The sequence below is a fragment of the Pholcus phalangioides genome, unplaced genomic scaffold (genome assembly GCF_987345545.1).
Source record: "Pholcus phalangioides strain wild (caught in Gottingen) unplaced genomic scaffold, Ppha-v1.0 ptg000012l_1, whole genome shotgun sequence".
Classification (NCBI taxonomy): domain Eukaryota; kingdom Metazoa; phylum Arthropoda; class Arachnida; order Araneae; family Pholcidae; genus Pholcus; species Pholcus phalangioides.
In genome coordinates, this window is record NW_028301605.1 from 13,029,066 (window position 1) to 13,049,276 (window position 20,211).

Sequence of the window (20,211 nt, forward strand, 5' to 3'; positions counted from 1 at the left end):
ATGGAAATGATTCCCGTGGACCCCTTAAAACAAGGGTGCTCAACCTTTAAGAGAGTACGGGCCACTTCTTCGGGTTGAAAACGTATCGTGGGCCAATAAAGTGATCTGGTAATGTGCCGCGCGCCAACTGAGTGATGTAGAACTGTCACTAAAGTTGTCTGATAACATGTTGCGAGCCACTTGAGGGACGCGGAACTGCATTACGAAACGTTCAAGTGCTCTAGAGATATGCCGCAGGTCACTTAATGATCTGTAAAGGTGCCGCGAGTCACTTATGAGATGCATAAATGTACCACAGGCCACTAAAAAGTGACCTATAAATATGCCGCGGGCCACTTCAGTGATGCAGAACTGTAATATGGGCCGCTAAAACTGTCTGAAGCGTTGTCGCGGGTAACTTAATGACCTGTAAACATGCCGCGGGTGCTGTGGAACTGCACCGCGGGTCACCGAAGTGAACTAATACCAATCCCAAATGTGTCGCGAGTCCTTCAAGTTATCAGTGAATGTGTGAAATATATTCAATTTTTACACGATTACGTTTGAGGTCGCGGGCCACGAGATATGACCCCCCGAGGGCTACATTTGGCTCGCAGGCCACGGGTTGGGCCTTAAAAAAAAGTACTCACGGACCCGCATTTTCAAAACAGAAAAACACCACAATAGATCATTACTTACTTATAACCATGAAAATCCACCGTATCCCGGCACAACGGAGCATCCAATACCGAACCGCAATCAACAGTTTGACGACGCACGCATGTACGAACGACACAGAACGGGAAGTATCTTCAGGAAAATTATCCAAACACGACCGAATGTATTTGCGGTATCGCCCACCATTCACATCACTCCGATCACAAGTAGTCACAATAAGAAATATCCGCACAAATTCATGGGAAAATGATCCGGGGCAACCGGTGTCTCATCCATCCCCTGGCAGATGAACCATGTCCTCAAATTGGGGGGAAAAAAAATATAATAATAATCACACACGAAAATTTCAGAAGAATGTCATCCGACGAAAGTGGACAGATGGACGAAATGCGTCGCCTCCACAAGTCGCGATTAAAAAACGGGGGAACCCTCGATGAGGTCAAGCAACAGGCATCATCACAATCCAATCCAGAGAGAGAGAGAGAGGCACACACACACACTCACTCACTCTCTTCCTCGTACCTTACTAGATGAAAGAAGGGCCTTGGGTTCTTGTAGTATCGACAATCTGCCCCGGCATGAAAGAGAGAGAGGCATGATGACGATCATGCGTGGGGAGAGACGACAGGGGCTATAAGACGAGGGCGTGTTACCAGAATGGATGCAGAGCAGGTTAAAACCCACCCGACAGCAGCAGCAGCGGGCGAGCCCATCATGTCGGCCAGGGACGAAAGGAAAGGGGGGGGGGCCCGGGATCGGTGGTGCCATCTGGTGCCTCGCGCCGTAACGAGGCTCCGTTCCTTGATGCGAAAAAGCGATTTTATCATTTCACCTCTTGTTTTCATAAATGCTCTATTTCAGATATAACAAACAGAATTATTTCGTTCAAGCACAAGGAGAGCCCGTTTTTTTTTTTCGATAATTAAAAAATGGGGATTCTCGAGTTGTTGCTCGCGGAAGAATCCACGAGAATCTTGCATGTCCAACAGTAATTTCAGTATACGGATCCTCGGGGGTCCACGAAAGTCTTGCGTACAACATATAAGAAGGATTTAAGTTTCAAATTGAAGACAGAGGAGGAGCATGGCCCGCACGTCCTGTAGCAGGGCCTCAGGCTGAGATTTTTAGCGTGCCCCTTCTAAAGTAAATTTATAGCGTGAAAAGACAAAAATTTAAATAATCATTCCGGGACCCCAGAACGGACCCCTGTCAACCCAACCCTCGAGGGAGAAAGGGATGGGACACGTAAATTCAATCCGTGATGAGTGAAAGTTACAGAATCGTTTTCGCAGACCTGTTTCCCCAAACCGGGGGTTCCGCGGAACCCTACAGTTTCCAAAAAAAGCGGTAACAGATCAACAAGGAAAAATCATGAATTGCGGTGTAGTTGAAGTTAGCGTAGGAGAGGAAATACAGAATTACAGTAAAACCCACATCTTAACGAACAACCCTCAAATGAAGCCCGCCCTCCTTTACGGCCAAAATAATATTTTCTCCTTTTATAATAATAGTATACATTTCAAACCCCTTATTAACGGTCACTCCTCTTTTACGGACGATTTTTTTTGTCCCATTGGTGTCCGTAAAAGAGAGGTTTTACTGTATTTCAATGATACTGTGGACCAGTGTTTCCCTATTATAATAGGATAATTATTATTCATTGTGTTATGATTATCATTGTCTTGTTCATTTACCTGAGCACTGATCTGCGGCTCCCCAGAATAGTTTAGTAAGGGTGGTATTACACTGTAAAAGTTTTGTAAAAGTGCTTTGATAAAACTTGAAAAATACAACCAATAAACTGATCGGTTGGATTGGCTTGAATGTAACCCATCAGCTTATTCGTTGTATTTTTCAAGTTTTATACAAGCACTTTTATAAAACTTTTATAGTGTAATACCGGCCTAAGATATTCTCATTTATAAAAGAACCACTTCAAAGCATAAATAGGCACCCAAATCCACCTCTCCAGATCACTGCGACGCCCCCAGGAGCGACGGTGCTCACTTTGGGAAACACTGCGTTAGGATCATAAACACGCACTTCATTGTTATTCTAATGTCACCCTTGCGTCGACGCCACTCGCTTCCTTTTACCATCAAATTACCACAGAAAACGGTCTAACAGCGTACCTCACGCCCATAGATTTGAAAATCCCACGATAAATGAAGTTAGTAAGCATTTCTGAAACTACAGTCGAATCCCGTTTTAACGAATACCGATATAGTGAAAATCTCGTTTCAACGAACACTTTTCTATAATCCCAACAGATAAGCTTACATAGGAACAATGCATAAACCTGGAATTCCTTTATAACGAAATTTCTTTATAGCGAAGTGATTTCTCCGGTCTCCTGGAGTTCGTTATAACGGGATTCAACTGTATATCACAAATACAAAAAAAAGAAAACGATAATCACCATCGATACAAAAACGTCAAATGGGAGTAATAACTGAAAAAAAAATTATGAAAACGGTTATAATAATAATAATAATCCATAATCTCTTTCCTAAAAAAAGAATAAAAAATTAGCATCTTTCATATCTTCTTAGAATTACTTCAGATAAACATGATAAAATGGAGGCCTTTCAACGTTTATGCGTCCTAAACAGGAAGCGAAATTGCTATTATCTTTCAAACATAAGCCTTGATATATATATAGCAATAGCTTGAGAGAGAGAGAGAGAGATGTGCAAGGCCCCTCAGAGATAAGCAAAAGAAATAAAACACACAGATCCATTCCAAACTGCTATATCCACCCACCCCGAAAATTTGGTTTCTGCACAATTTCACAGCAAACAAAAGGGACAGACCGGGCCTTCCCGAGCATATACAACAATGGCCCAACCAAATGTGATGTGGTCTTATCCTCAAAGAACATGGTGCCAGCACACACACATACCCCCACGCGCAGCGGCAGCACCGTAACTACTCCACTGACCGATTTACTGAGTTGGACATCGGCCAAAGCCCCGAGAGAGTTAAAAAAGAAAAAAGAAGCTTTTTCAGGGACGTATAGTGAAAAGATAAATAGCGAAAAAATAGAGACTTTTTTTGAAAGGACTGCCCACAGTCGACTTTGGCCAGTCCCTATATATTCATATTATGTATTTATTTCACTCGGCGTTCTATTTTCTGGCACCAAATCCAATGACGGATGCCGAATTTCTATACAAGAAAGAAAATATTAGTAAGGGTTGACACACACACACACACACACACAAGCTATATATACTCATCCATTTCGTGTTGAAAAAAAGTCATGTTTCCACATGATTTGAATAATTTCAACAAAAATACTCAGCTAATAAAAACAGCACCACGATCCCTAGTCGTTTTCTACAGCAGTGGTTCTCAACCTGGAGCTATAGGCTCCCTTGTGGTCTTGGGGTATTCTAGGAGGAAACACGGGTGAAAATCGAGTGGAAGACAAATATGACCGGTGTTTAAGGGGGGGGGGGCCACAGAGAACTGAAAAAAAAAATAAAACCCATCGTCTAAAGTAGTGGTTCTTTAGACCAAGGGCTTGCAACCCTGGGATATCCTAGAAAGGGTCATGGGTGGGAAACAAGCTAAAGAGACGACATGGCAGGGGATAGAAGGTTGCCCACACAGACCTCCGAGGAAAAGAAAAAAAAAACCACATTTAAATGAAATCGGCGAGAAAAAAGTGTGACCACTTACAGAATCCTGCGGAACTTCCCTTAGAACCAGGGCCATCCTAAAAGTATGGACCCGTTCCGACATGGGCTGTTCCACATAAGTTCGCAGCCTGGGTATAAATGCAAATTATTGCCCCCCCCCCCCCAATACAGTCGAATACCGTTATAGCGAAAATCTCGTTTTATAACGAACACTTTCCCAATCCCCCAAATAAGTTTGCGTAGAAACCATGCTAGGTAACCTGGAATCCCTTTATAAAGAAATTTCATTATAACGAAGTGATTCTTCCGGTCTCTTGGCGTTCGTTATAACGGGATTCGACTGTAAATAATGTTCATTGAGGTGAGGGCAGTGACGTATGGTGGGCATGTGACTATAAAACACAAAAGGCGACGAATTTTTTGTACCCTAGACAAGTGCCACCCCCGTATGCCCATGCAAGGAACAGGCCATGGGGGGGGGGGGGGACTTTACACGTAGAGATCTGTTACAATGATTTTTGAGATTCAGGACTGCAATAGGTACGCCTAAGTACGGGGTCTCAAAAAACATCACTTTGATGGTGATTGCTTATGATGAGGTCCAAAGATTAAGCGTATTTTTTTAAAAGAAATTGTTCGATATGAATTCACTTAAAAAATCGATTCAGTCAGCTGAAAGAGACTTGGTCGGGGAGGGGCGGGGTATGGTAAGAAAACACGGTCCCAAGGCCGAGCGACAAGGAACGAGTTAGCCAATATGCAACACGTGCACAATTCGTTAAAATGAACAATTCAATCACGCCATTGACGATTACGGATCCGCTACAAGAATCACGGGTCAGTCGTGCGAATGTAAAATATATCAGAGCAAAAAAAGACTGCCATCGTTAAATAATACGAGACGTGGCACACGGTTGCCCGGCCCACCTTATTATACTTTTCCAACGTACTCTTACAGTAAAAATGACGTTCAAGTACGTTGACATGAAAATGACTGACGCGGGTACATGAAGAGGAAAAATACGCAAGAGACAGATTATGGCATGCAAATAACTATGCAAATAAATATGACAGAGTCAAACTACTCGACGGCCATCACAGAAGTGGTCATTTTCTTTCGGCCGCTTGACAAGCCCATTTTCAAACTTCCTTTTCCGGTCACGTGATTTGCCGATACATCCGATCGTATTCCTTGACGGTTACGTGACGTATTTGAAGAAAGAAGGCAAAAGAAACTGCCATGCTACATACACATCGACGTGAGTCTGGATAACTAGAAACTGTCATGAGGTATTTTGCGAAAACATTAAAATAACATTCAAATACAAATACAACGCCACAACAGGCAAATTGCCCAACGAGGTGGCTGACTTAAGAACATCATGGATCCCCGAGCCATTTTTTGGAGGCCCTACCTACTACTGCTACAAAAATATTCATGCTGAATTCACACTTGTAAAATAACACTGCAGCGTGTTCTTATCCCGTTAATAAAAATTGAAGAGAAGACAAACATCCATGTGAACATGATCTTACATACACACACCTTCCATCACTAATTTCCGGACAGAAATAACACGTGAGGAAGAAGAAAACAGGAAAAGGAAAAATCGAAGAAAAAGGCATAAAAAAAAAAAGCACTCGCAGCACTTCAGTGCCATTAAAAGGTACATATAAAAGGTACCGGCAGCCGTATTTTCGCCGCTATCAGTCCGATGCAGGCCGTCAGGCAACAACATACTCACCATTGCTCCCGTTCCTCTTTTTATTTGCTTTCTGCAGCTTTTTTTCCGGGGGGGGGGGGGGAAGGGAATCTTTTACTTTGGCTGCTCTGAAGCTTCACAGAAGTGATAAATATGGAATTTCCCAGGAAATTACTACAAGGTGAAGACGGAAAAATGAATTTTGAACGAAGGGCGTGAAATACTGGCACTATCATAAATAATAACTATTTCTTTAAAGGATTCTAAATAAGTGTTTCCCAAAGTGGGCGATGGAATGGCCCAGGGGTGGGGGCGATAGATCTACGAGTGTAACATAGGACGGACGCTATGGGTTCCGCTTGAGTTAGGGGGCGATGAGAGAAATATTTCTGGAGAACGGGGCGATGGGAAACTATGATTTAAATCAGGCATCCTCAACCCGTTGCTCGCGAGCACCACGGTGCTCCCCCCCTGAACCACTCAGAGTGCTCGTATCTGATTTCGTGTTCGCGAGAACTTGATGAACAATTCCAATAAAACGTCGTGTTTTAAGTCTGCCTGCTCTCGCTTCCATGAGCACTCCTGGGCGAGCCATCGCTCACATATCCACTGGTTCTTTCTGCATTATGGCAGTTGACTGAGATATATTTCGAATGATCACTACAGGTGAGATGTTTTCGCAGTGATACCGTTAGCCGAATATTTTTGTGCGATAACATTTGTTGATCGAATCTCTGGCGCAGGTGAGGGATTACAATGGCCAAAGGAGCTTTGGTCAACGCTTATTGCGCGAGGCTGAGGCGACGTTTTGCTATTTATAATAAAACTTTCTGGAAACACCCATCCTCCGGGAACGTTTCGATCTCTCTCCCTCTCTGAGATGGGAAGCGCGGGTGTGTCCGGTCTTCAAAGGTGACGGATTATAATTTTGCCTTCTGTTTGATGTACAAATTTTTCACCACGCTCCTCCCGTCCTGGTCTAAAGTTTTTGGCCGCCCATCCCACTGTGAACATGCCTCGATCCAGGCGACTATCCACGTTTGAATGGTTATTTTCTAAAAAAATTGTTGAAAATGACTTAAGAAATCCCAGTATTAATTATTAGTCTTTTTTCTTCCGTGATGTAGGCTTAAATATCGGGTTATATCTAGCATCCATATTTGTATGGGCTTTTTTCTCTTCCTCCACCTCGTTCGGAATTCCATCTATTGTGGCCTTTGTATCGAGCACCGGAAAAGAACCACGCTTGGCTCAAAAGAAAAATTCGGCTAGCTCCTAAATCCTTTTGCAATTTTTCAAGTCCTGGTGACTTTATGAATTTCTATATCCAGCCAACACCACCTATAGAACAAGGTCTCCGCACGAAGCTTGTGACGTCAATGAAGGCGGCCATTTCTCCTATAGCCATTGGATATACTGCAAAAATAAAAGGATAAAAACAACGCATGCGTCGGCCTGCATTATCCAATGGCAATAGGCGAAATGGCCGCCTTCAGTGACGTCACGAGCTTCGCGTGGAGGCCTTGTTCCATAGGTGGCGTTGATCCAGCTCGAGATAAGGGAACACGTACCCCGACACATACCAACGCCAAAACTAGAACATATAGCAAGCACATCGAACTTATATTGAAGGCTTCAACACCCGGGCATGGCAAAATTCCGGCATTTCTGCTCTCACACAGTTCGTGCCAAAAAACGTGAAACAGAACCCGAACTACGATAAAAAACAACAACAACAACAAATAACATCCCCACCATCACCAGCGGTCACTCAGAAGTGGAACGTGACCATGCAAATGTATATACGACATGATGCAAACTCTAACGAAAAAAAAAAAAAAATCGAGCCGTAAAACAATAAAGAAAACAAAACGGCGTTCAGTAAGTTGCCGGAGATGGGCCCACGCATCTCCACAGCAATAACTTGCACGCTTGGAATTCTCATCTCTCTCTCTCTTCACCCAGTGGCGTAATGGTGAACAAACAGGTTGGGACCGCAACGCAAATTACGTTCCATAGGGGCCCCTATTTGAAGAAAAAAAAAAAAAAATTGCAGTGGCTAGTTAACCGACCAACAATGGTGGCGGCTTCTTGCTTATTCGTGCTGCCGAGATTTACGAGAGTATAAGCTCGAAAAGTAAAAAAATCAGTTATCACAGTCAGTTATCTGACGACTATGCAGTGAAAATACCACTCCATAAATATGGAGTTGGAGGAGCGGTGCGGTGCGGGGGGAAGGGGCCCACAGAAAAAAAAATAGATGTGAGACTTGGGTTCTTTATCAGCTCGTTCCACGCGGTCGTGAGAATATGCGAATAACGCGCGTGACCACAAGCGAGATCCACAGACGAGATGGTGCCCGGGCCTCTCGCACGTAAAGTACGTATCTACGTACGTACGCACGCTCTCGAGAACCAGCGTTGTTTTTGAAAGGTTAAAATAGAGGGAAAATATATACGGAGGCGGAACCGGGTTTGTTCTAGGCCATGGGCTTCTGGAGAAACTAATGGTTTTTGTTTTTTTTTGTTTTGGACCGGTTGGTGGTTCGGATCACACAACCATCCCCCGTTGTTTAGAAACTCGGGTCATCCATGGGGACTGGGGTCAATTACAGTTTATAAAACAGTCCGGCCTGCATTGGTCTATGTCAGCGGTTTTCAACCGGTGCTCCGCGGAGCCCTTGGGGCTCCGTGTGCAACTCCCAGGGTCTCCGTGGAGACTCGAGGAAAATAAAATGAAGCAGTAAATTTGATAGATAAGTAAATAAGAGAGGCCTACAAGGTTCTGCCATAAAAATTATGTACAAAAAAGGGCTCCTCGAGTCAAACAGGGCTCCGCCATAGAAATTATATACTGAAAAGGGCTCCGCGAGTGAAAAAAGGTTGAGAACCGCTGGTCCATGTTATCATACGTCCATGCGCCTGTCGATAGCGGTTTACGGAAAATTCACCGACGAAAAATTCACCAACAACAGTTCGACACGAGTCAGTGAATCAGTAAATGATGCAGAAGTCAGCGAGTGGTGAGTGACAGAGTGGTTAGTGTTGGTAAGTGAGCAAACTAGTGATTGAGCGAGTGACAGCGTGAGCGACTTAGAGACAAAGTAAGGAAGATCTAGTGAGTGTCATGATGAGCGACACAGTGGTAGGGTGACATGAGGGGGATCTAGTGACCTAATGAACAAGTGAGACACCTGGTGATTGAGTGCGTGCAGAGTGAGTGACATAGTCAGGGAGTAACAGAGAAGTGACCTAGTTGGTGAGCGAGTGACCTGTGACCGAGTGAGTGATAAAATGAGAGAGACACAGCGAGCTAGCTCTAGTGACAGGCTGGTTTCCCTCATTCGTTCACACTCGTTCACTTGCTCTCACGATCACCCATTCACTCACGTCAAACTGATGTCGGTGAATTTTCCGGACACGGTCGATAGCGTTTATGGAGAAATGGATTTTGTGTATGTCACTTGAAAGAGGTAGACCGACTGATCGAATCAGAGGGCGGAGATGAAATAAGTTACCAGCTCGAAGTAACTGCCTGAAGCCATAGGCAGAAATCCAATTAATTTGCAAGAAGGTCTAGGTCTTTCAAAATAATGTTTTTGAGCTGTGACAGCAATCCATCGGACAATGACACAATCCCAGCGTACCGGCAAAATTCTGTTTTCAAAATTGCTCGACGGTTAAGGAAACCAAGAAACACAGGTTCGGTCGAACTGTCTCAAGATTAACCTACTTTTTAATGATGGACAAAAACTAGAAAAGGGTCACAGGATGACGAGTCCAGACCGTGGGTGAATGTTCCAGTACTTCTCCCAGCGTCGCTCGATTGTTCAAGATCGATATTGATGTTCAGTTATATATTGTTTGTTGTTTCGAAGCACATCAGGTTGTTAAGACTCCCGAAGGGTTTCCCGGGGTGTGGAGTTTAGCCTTGTCCGCTAAGAGCGGGGTATATGGTTCCAGGGTTGAAAGGCTTCAGTGACCTTTTCAAAGCCTTCTGAAGAGATTTTAATGGATGGACATACTAGACCTTAGCGAAAAAAGGTCCTTCGAGCCTGACCAATCAGCGGACTCCTTTTCCTGAATGTTATAGTATCCTTTAGAAATGGGCTGCCATTTCAATATCTAAATTCTTGGCAATTTTCGAAAATTTCCCCCACCATCAAAATTTTCTATTGATTTTTATGAAACAATGTTTCTCGTGAAAAGTAAATGGCATTTGAGGCAAGATAGATCGCCAATCAACAATTGTGCCAAACAGTAGCTATGAAAAAAAAAAAAAGAGAGACTCCCCTTTTTCGTTAAGGCAGGGGTTCTCAAAATCTGTGCCTCCAGCCTTTGTCGGTGGCCCCGACAAAAATTTTTCGAACGGATTTTCTGTTGAACAGCACTGGGGGAGTCAGCGGAGCTCGTGAATAAGCATTGAATATCGTGAAGGGGCGGAAAAGGCAGAACCCCTGTGTTAAGGTCTAGTAATAGACATTTCAAGAAATGTGTGAGAATACTGGGTGGTGAAATGGCAGGTATCTCTAGTCATAGCTGTAGGATGTACCGACTTTTCCAGGACGGCTCACAATCCCACGTGTGATGGAGGTGCATCATTTCAATACTTTCCAAAGAGAATTGGCGAGAAGACTAGTTTCATGGGAAACACTGCGTGGAAAGTCTAAAATCCGCAATCGACATTCCAGATCATAGTCTCGTCATCCCATCCACATCACTTGCGAGTAACATTAGGGAGTGGGGAGGTGAGAATAAACCACTCGCGAGCCCAGCAAACCACTGCAGCAAAAGTTCGAGCAGTGCGTACCCACCTTGTGCGCGGCATTCAAAACTCCACATATAAGGCGCTACCTGCCAGGTATGCTGCGTCCTCGAGAATTATCCACCGCACTCAGTCCACAAACAGTCTCGGCACACAAGTAAGTGAATGATCAGCACTTATTTCTTTTTCCTCTGCATCTCGGAAGAAAAAAAAAGACAAGAGATGGTCGTTACGATAACAATCGCATCGCACACACATTGCAGAGAGCTAGATAGACACACACACACACGCGCGCACAGTAAGTGGAGAAACGAGAGAGAGCCCCGCTTATACTTTTACTACGTACATACTACTCCACATCTCCAGTAGTAGTAGTAGTACTTTTATGCAGAAAAAGACGGAGCTTTTCAAAATAATCGATTTTTGTAAACCCTCTCTCTCTCTCTCTCTTTCTTCTAAAATACGCTTCTTTTCCCTCGAACCCCCCTCTTTTCCCTTCGAACGGAATCGATATTTAACTTGTTTTCGAAGATCGATTTTTCGGCAGGAAAAGCTGCTTTCGACATCTTTCTCGCTCGCTCGCTAACGGACGTCGGGGGGTACGGTAGGAAAATCCCAAAAGTGGAAATAATAATATATATGTACGTATATATATATATATAAAAAAAAAAATTGAAATAAAATAAGAAAAATACCCTAAATAACGTTTAAGAGACACGAGTGGTAGCTGCTTGCATGTACTCTATATCCGTATCCCCTCCAAGAAACTCTCTCTCTCTCTCTCCGTCTTTTTAAGACGTTTGCGCCAAGTTCCTACCGATTTAGACTTTGTTTTTTGTTTTTTTGCATAGTTATTCGATTTAAATATGTTTTCTCTAAATCGTTTGTTTGATGACTGTCTTTCTCTCTCTCTCTCTTCCGATATATTTTTACTTTTTTTTCTTCTCCGGAAGGAAATTCTTACGTCGTGTTTACTCGGGAGTTTCGGATCTTACTGCTTGAGAGAAGAGAGAGAGAGATACGGTCGTTATATATGGGGGGGGGGGGAAAGATGTGTTTTGCCTATTTCGGGGCCTTTGAAGTTGAAGACATAAGAAGTGACTTGAAGTGAATTTGGTCGTCTGAATATTTACAGTCTTGAGTACGCAATTGGATCTTTTCTTAAAACAGTTTTTTTTTCTTATTCTGTACGTCATACACTTTTACTCCCTGTCCGGTAGTTTCAGGCGTAATTTCATGCATACCTAATTTTGTAAGCAATGCCCCCCCCCCCCCCCGCAGCCTGTGTACACGTATTTATCGACACTAGTCCTTTAGCACCATCTTGGCACTTTCTGCCCCCCTGCCCTACCTTTTTGTTTCGATTTACTCCGGCGGTGACGTACCGGTTAGAAATCCCTTGTAATACGGACTGGGTCGGTGAATCCAATAGGATTTCTATTTACTGTGATGAAGCTCATATGGCTTGTAAAACTAATTTCAATTTCGGTCGTTTAGGACATTGGTTATCAAACTTTTTCCCCAGTCGAGGCTCGTTGGAATAGTCCATTAGAGAACCCCCCCCCCCCCCACCGCACAACTGAACAGGCTATATCACATGGTTTCAACTCGCTTCGACACCATAGGCGGTGACGGGGAAAGGCCGATGGGGGCGATAGTCCCCACCCCCGTTCCGTGAAAAAATTACAATTGGTATAGGCGGAAGGGCAAAGGTGGGCACATATTGCTTCCCCCCCCCCAACTTCGTTCACTTTTCACATCCAAGGTCAGTGTTTCTCAAAATGTGCGCCGCGGAGAGCAGGAGATGTTCATTTGTGAGTGACAATCTATGCTTTGAAGTGTTTTTTTTTTTATGACCGAAAATATCCACTAAGCTATTCATTCTGAGGAATCAGGCAAGAGAGCCACGGCCAACGAAAGTTCGACAACCACTACCCAAGGTGATTTGTCCTCCCCGTACCAGGAGTCCGTATCCACTTATGTTCGACACCCTTGACAAAAGTTGTCGACGCCCCTAGGTGTTGTGACGTCCACTTTGAGAAGCACTGGCCTACGACTATCCAAAATCTTTCCTTTTCCATTCTGGCATGCTTCATGAAAACCCATTAGCATTCACCAATTTTCACTCCAGGATAATGCCAAATGTTGTCAATCAGTAGCAACACGCCTTGCGACCTTACATAACATAATTTTTTCCCACAATGAAGATCATATTTAAAGTATGCATTCTGAATCCCTGCTCTAATGTAATTATAACATTTCACAAGGATAAATTTCCGCATCTGCACAAGTATGCAATAGTTCCGTAGTTTTCGTCATGCCGGTGTCCACTGAATCATAAAATTTTGAAAAAAAGGATCAATTAATAATACAGTACATAATATAATTCAGAACTGAGAGCGCAAACCTGAACATGAGCAATTTTTCTCGTACAATGTGCGGTCGTAATTCAAGCGGAGAACAGCTAGACGGCGATGTCATTGAAAGCACAGAGGGCTGGTTTTACCGCTTACCGTCATTTCTATCGTGGATTGGCTGGATTGTGGAAGATGCGGGCATGCATTTCATGTATGGTGCTGCGGTCAAGAATGCTCTGGGTGCCCAAAAGACTGTAGAAGAAGTGTTCCTGTCAAGACGCGTGCCAGATCGGGGGGAAAAAAAACCTTTGAGGATTTGCTACAGTATCTGTGCGAAATGGGCTTCTTGTGGCATCCCCACATTCCTGGCACGCCCTACATTCTGCATGGCATGTCGCTGACAAGGAAGACATTTCGAACAGACACTAGTGCAATCTTTCAAAGGTTTTCGATTTGTCGGGAAATACTCCACATGCAGTATTTAGGCTTCCAGAGCATTCCCGTCCACAGCAATATGCATGAAATGCATGTCCGCCTTTTCCAGATTCGTGAAAACACCTATCTCTCGCGATTCACTACGGACTGACGAAAGTGGCAAAAATAGCACTTTACAACGTTGAATGACAGCGCCTTCTAGTGGTTCACCTCTTGCGTTACGAATACGCATTGCACGACACACAAAACGCTTGCTTAAATGCATGCTATCCCCTTCTTCTACGTTTCGAACACGAGTTCCGAATCCCCTCAGTATGAAAATGATTGAATCCCACGTTCTGAATCGCGAAATTCAAGTACAAACCAAACTAAAAGGAATCATTACACTGGATATAACTGAACATACACACAATTTAGTTCGTCCGCTTGCATCATTTAGATATGGAATTTATTAATAACGCAGTGCAACTAAACAGACAAAAACGCTCGTATTTTCAAAAGATAATAATAAGGCCACGCTAGCGTATAATAACACACACGGAAAACACAAAACCCGATCTTGAAATAAACGTACAAATATATGAGAGAGTTCATAGATTTCGGTTCATTCCGAATATCAAACACACGCAAACTCTCCATCTTTTGCGATTTCGATCCTAACAAGTAACCCATCCATTTCTCCAAGAAGCACAAGAAAGTACAAATTACCGGCGATTAAATTAAATTACTCCCCGTTTCTTGAAACGCTTCTTCTTCTCTCTCTCCACCATTTCTTTCTTACCTTTTTCTTATTCTCTGGATCATTCTCCCTCGCTCGGTATTTTAAGATCGCGGAAGATGCTGAGCGAGGATCGAATGGGAGGCAATTTCTGTGAAACTGAACGAGAGCAATTTGTAACCCATGCGCCTTCTAAAGTGAGCACTGCAGCACTAGGTAGGTAGAGAGTGAGAGAGAGAGTTAGGTAGGTAGGTAGGTTGGTTATACCTGCTGCCGCTGCTTGGTAGGTGCCCATCGTGGTGCCCGGGGTAGGAGGAGGAGGCGGACATCCGTGAAATTTCATCGAAATCTCTCTCGTTCAGTAACACGGCCCCGTGGTGTCTTTAAAACGGAATAATGACGAGTGAGAAGAGCCAATCTTTTACCTGGCAAATTACTCTCGCCCCGCTATTCCATCAATTATTACCGCTACGGAGGAGGAGGCTCCTCCGCCCCCCCCCCAAGAACAAAAAGAGATATTTCTGACAATGACGGAGAATGAAGATGCGTGTTAGTACATACTTTCGTTTAGATATTATTTCGTCTTTACGAATCTCTTTGCGACTTTCACTTGCGTTTAATTGATCCGGAATGCGATTTGGGGCCGCCAAACCGCCCATTATAAAAGACGGATATTTTCGTTATGACCAAGGCCCGGATGTTGCTGCCCTGAAAAATCTTGAAAAATTATTTTTAAAAAAAAGTCTTGAAAATTGGGGAAAAAAATGCCATCAAAATAGTAAAACAAATTTCGCTTAAAAAACCGGCCACGTTCGAATGTCGGAAGGAAAGGTTTTTACAGCATGAAAATTATATGTAAATTTTTTTTTCTTGAGTTGTTTTTCTCTCTCAAAGGTTTAGAGATTTCATCAAATACAACAATTTTCCCTAATAAAGGTTAGAAAAATTATGGAAAGATTAGAAAAAAGAGAGATGGTCCACGACGATGGCATAGACGGTCCGCAGGCAGACTCGATAATTCAACTCTAACTGAATGAAAAATTATTCGACTGTAATTTATATTATCAATATGGGTTCAAATTTGTACCTTCATAATTAAGTTCACCATACCTCATCAAGATAATTCGGGATATTGCGATCCTAAATACGAGATATCACTGATTACAACCAAACGATGCATTATAGCTTCAACATTTTTCTCATATTTCATTGAGAAAAATAAGGGGAACTTGGAATTTAAATAAAATACGGGACGTCGCCCAACTGTAATCAGAAACGTTGCTACAATTCGGTGAAATCCCTAATTGTAGTTGAAACTGAGGAAAAAACGTTGATCCTGACAAATACGTGAGATGAATATTTGTATTGATAGCCATAATTATAATGATAAATATGAAAACGATGTTTATTCCCTATTTGAGTAAACATTAAAAATTTAAATAAACATCGTTCAAAGAACTGGACAAATGTATAAAACAATTCAGAACAACTGAAAATACAGAAATGTCCCCGTAATACCGAACACAAAGTGGTCAGCCGAATTGTTTCAGATATTTTACTAGACCTTGGGCTTATCAAGGTTATACGCTGCAATATATCGATCCTCCCGACACATCACCGTGGGATAGAATTCAGTGAGCTTCCTTTTTGGTGGGGTTAAGTGCATTGCCATCTCAACATCATGGTCCCTGGGCAAAAGTGATGTTTTCGGGGTCCCCCATACTTAGCTAGAAGTAACAGCTTACATGTTACATACTTGCATTCGAAAATCGTTGCACCAGATCTCATCGTGTAGGTAGGCTCTCTTTGGACACGAGGTCCTGGCTCATGCCCACCCACTGCGGGGGCCCGTGGGATGAGATTGCCCTTATTATATGGCCCAACCATAATAAGTATGTAGTTTAATAAGTATAAATATACAGGCTGACCATATTTACTCGAGAATACGGGAAAATACAGGACATCGCCAAAAATGATGTTTCAAAGTCGCCAAACTCATGGTAAAATCAGAAAAAGGCACCAATCGGCGGGAAATGAAGCCCCCCCCCCCACTCCAAATTGCAGCGAATTAAAAAAAAAAAAAAAATGAGTGAGATGCATATTCTTGTTTGTAGTCGTAATTACCGTAATGTAGTAATCTGCGTTGGAAAGATAATATTAATCGTTGATTTGAAGAACAAAAAAGTCAAGTTGGCTTCGTGGGAAATACGTGAAGAACCGGGACATTTCTCGGAAAAAGTCGGGACAGCCAAAAAAAAAAAAAAAAAACCCAGAAAAAGCCGGGACTGGAAATGCGGAACGTATGGCCACCCTAACTACACATCTCTACTGAATTCCGAAAGTACAGCCACATCCCCCCAACACATTTCACCGGAAAGTTTCATTTCCTCCATACGCATAGAATAAATTATTCATTCTCCGTCTATGAATTCTTCAGCCCCCCACCACCACTACTTTTAGCCGGGCTCCCCTTTCACCTGTGGCCTCAGGTTGAGAAACACTGCTCACTAAACAATCCAAAAACGCCAAAACATTAAGGAAATTAGAACATTTAAAAAAAAAAAAATCGATAACGTCCTCCAATCAAGATAATAATCAAGCAAAAAAAAAAATAAATAAGAAATTACAAGATCACGTCAAAAATACACAAAGTCTAACAACAAAAGCCAGCAGGCAAAAAAAAACAAAATCTTGTCAAAATCACATACAGCGACTGTGCAAAAAAAAAAAAAGATCTTGGAAAGGGGAAAAAAAATTGCTCCCATAACAATAAAAAAAAGGTAAAATCGATAAAAACCGATTAAAAATCTGCCAAAAAAGGCTAATTTTTGAAAGTTTGATTAAAAAAATAACCTTTATAAAACTTTGACAAGGAGAAGGGGAAACTAGTGCTAGAGGCTAAATTTGAAAGGAAAAAAAAGGAGCGAAGCAATATGTGATTGTTTATCAGTATGGAGTTCGAAATATAAAAAAAATTGAGGAAGAGGAAGTCAGCAATGACGTAGAAGTTGCCAAAGATCGGGACGGGGAAAAGAGTGGGGGGGGGGGCTGTGCGCGGTTGGAGAGAGAGAGAGAGAAAAGAGGCGGAAGTGATAATCTACTTCCGGTGGACGCCCAGCGCCCGGTTCCCATGGCAACAATCACTGGCACGTCCACCGCCCCGCACCGAACGACGCCCCGGGAGCGCCACACATAAATACTCCCCCCCCCCCATTCCTCTCGTAGTTAGCTAATTACGTGCGGACTTTGCTCGGGCTCAGCTCGCAAACAGGTTGGATCTAACATGCAATAAACTAATGAGCAGCGCCTAACAAACAAATATTCGGCTCTTTCCCCCGTTTTTTTTTTTTATAACTCCCAGAGGAATTATCCGACCCCGTTTGCACGGGAGCGGACCACTTTCTATGTATTGCGGACATCTATTTTTTTCTTCGCTATAAATGACGTAAAATGGGTTCGAGTCCCCACGAGTGAGATCGTCTCGACCTGCAACGGCAATATAATCAGAAAATTATCTTAATGCCGGAACTACCTGAGTAGAGTTTCTCAACCCGTGGTCCGCAGGCAGTCTTGATAATTCGATTCTAACCGAATGAGAAACCATTCAATTGTTGTGAAATTCAAGCAGTCGACGCTCGATATAACGACCCCTCCCCCGCTCGTCCCGTCGAAAACGGACGTTATATTGGGAGGGTTGTTGTATCGAAAATAAAACATGTGATAGTCGTTTTACGAAAACATTTGAGACTTTTCCTACTGGTCGTTGTAATGGAATGATCGTTATAACGAACGTCGACTGTATTACGAATAACCATATCGGTTCAAATAAAAATTGTACCTTCATATATAGGTTCACCATATCTCATCAAGGTAAATCCGGGAAATAGCGATCCTAAATACGGGACATCACTGATAGTAGCCAAAACAGTAATTTATGAAAATTTCCTAATTACTGTAAAAAAACGGATGAACGATGGGGGAAATAAAAGGCAGCTTCAAAATCACAGTAAACAAAAACCCATTTGAAGATGGGAAAAACATTCGAATGAACGGATGACCATATTTCATTAAGAAATACGGGACATCGCCAAATTGTCATCAGAAACGCTGCCACAATCTAGCAAAATCCGAAATCGTAGTTAAAATCGCTAAAAAAAATTGAGGGGAAGGAACACGTTGAACCTGACAAATACGCACAAGATGAATATTTGTATGTATATAGCCAATAAAAATTTGTATTTATATAGCCATAATTACGAGCTATAAGCTTCTTTTATAGGTGGTGTTACACCAAGCCGACCGCACAGAAGCACATTACCACCGCGGAAACGGGCTACAAACAATCCATCCCTTTTTTAACTGTGCATTATAGACCGTTGTAGCCACTTGCTACAGTGGCGTACAGATTTCCCATATTCACGTTTAACCTTATCATCATTCCGAGACAACGCTTATAGAGCACGGACTCATTTAACAATCACTCCCGAGGCCCACCGACCTTCTGAAAGCCCACCGCTCCAGAGAGGTACATACACAGTAACTATATTCCAATCGCCTGTTTCTCTCGAGTGTATTATAAGTAATTACGACAAATAAAACGATAGTAACCATAAGCAGCCATGATTTAATTACTCGAAAAACCACGGGGGCTATTAGCTAATGAAAAATCAACCACACATACACACACACACAAAACTTTTATTTCACACACACACACGCCGAGAGGATGAAAGGAGCAAAATCCTGGATCCAAGCCAACGTGTAATTGAATTTCACTGACCTGAATACACACTTTTGTGTAAAAAAGACGGGGTTATATGGGGAAGCCGATGGCGTATGGAATTCGTCTGCAGCATGGAAAACTGAATAATTCAATCAAAAAAGTATTCATTACGCAAAGAGAGATAATCGGAATATGTATTTTCGGAAGCGGGGCAAAGCAGTCATTTTTATGCGGCAATTGGCCGCGCCGTTAATGCCGTCCATAAAACAGAGAGGAAAGCAGCCATCGCTCATAGACCTTAAACAAATAATAAAAACTACGTTTATTTCAGTATCCCATCATTTCTCCATCAACATCGTTTCGAATACGTGTACTTTTTTTTATTGCGAAACCTGACATTTCGCGATTTTGTATATTGATTGGGATTCGTATCTGAATGGGTTTACGGAAATTTTTCGCCTGCCCCGAATGCATGAGAAACCATGGGAATGTGGTCACCCATACGGTCACTAACTTCATTAGTAGAATAGTCACTCAAACGATCTCACTCGATCATTCATATGGTCAGCCATAGTCACTCACACTTTCTCACATGGTCACTCACTTGGTTCTTCATAAGGTCATTCACTCCCCTCACTTGGCTACTCATACATTTGATCATTTTCGTCGCACCACGGTCATTTTCTGCACACGAGGGCTAATCAGACCGGGACCTACAATTTATTGCCGATTTCGAACGGCAGGCTTGTTTTTTATACTCATCGAGAGTTTGGTGCGCTAACCCCTCTATGGGGGACTCCCTTGCGGTAGCAATTTTTTGCTGCGGTCAAGTCGCCGTTTTTGGTTGTACCCCTATGTCAGGAAAGTTTTCTAACAAGGACGAACCGGGTATCGAACTCGCGACACCTCTAAACATCCTTTGGTACTTTAGGCGAGTATCTTATCGACCAGGCTACCGCACCCCGGCTACTCATACAGTCACTCACACTTACTTCGTCAGTCATATACGGACGGTCACTCACTCACCTATAACCTTGTAAGACCGGTAAATTTTTGAAAACATTAATGTCTGTTAAGTATTTCACCCCCACACGATCGTTCGAGCTCGGGCTTAAAAAGATGTAGTCACTCGCACTCATTTACCTAAACCCCGGTCGCTCACCTACTGACTTGGCTATTCATACGGCTATACAATCACTCACTTGATCAC

The 20,211-nt window shown here is 42.8% G+C and overlaps 1 protein-coding gene across 3 annotated transcripts in view; it reads right to left on the minus strand.

Moving 5' to 3' along the window:
- Positions 1-20,211, minus strand: part of LOC149079608 (plexin-A2-like) — a 448,285-nt gene that overhangs the window by 210,498 nt on the left and 217,576 nt on the right. The window contains exon 1 of one of the 3 annotated variants that reach the window (XM_089240222.1): positions 679-820. The exons of the other annotated variants lie outside the window; for them this stretch is intronic. The gene's annotated coding sequence lies outside the window, so the exon portion shown is untranslated. Of the gene's footprint in view, positions 1-678; positions 821-20,211 lie in introns of those variants that run through there. 3 annotated transcript variants of the gene reach the window in all.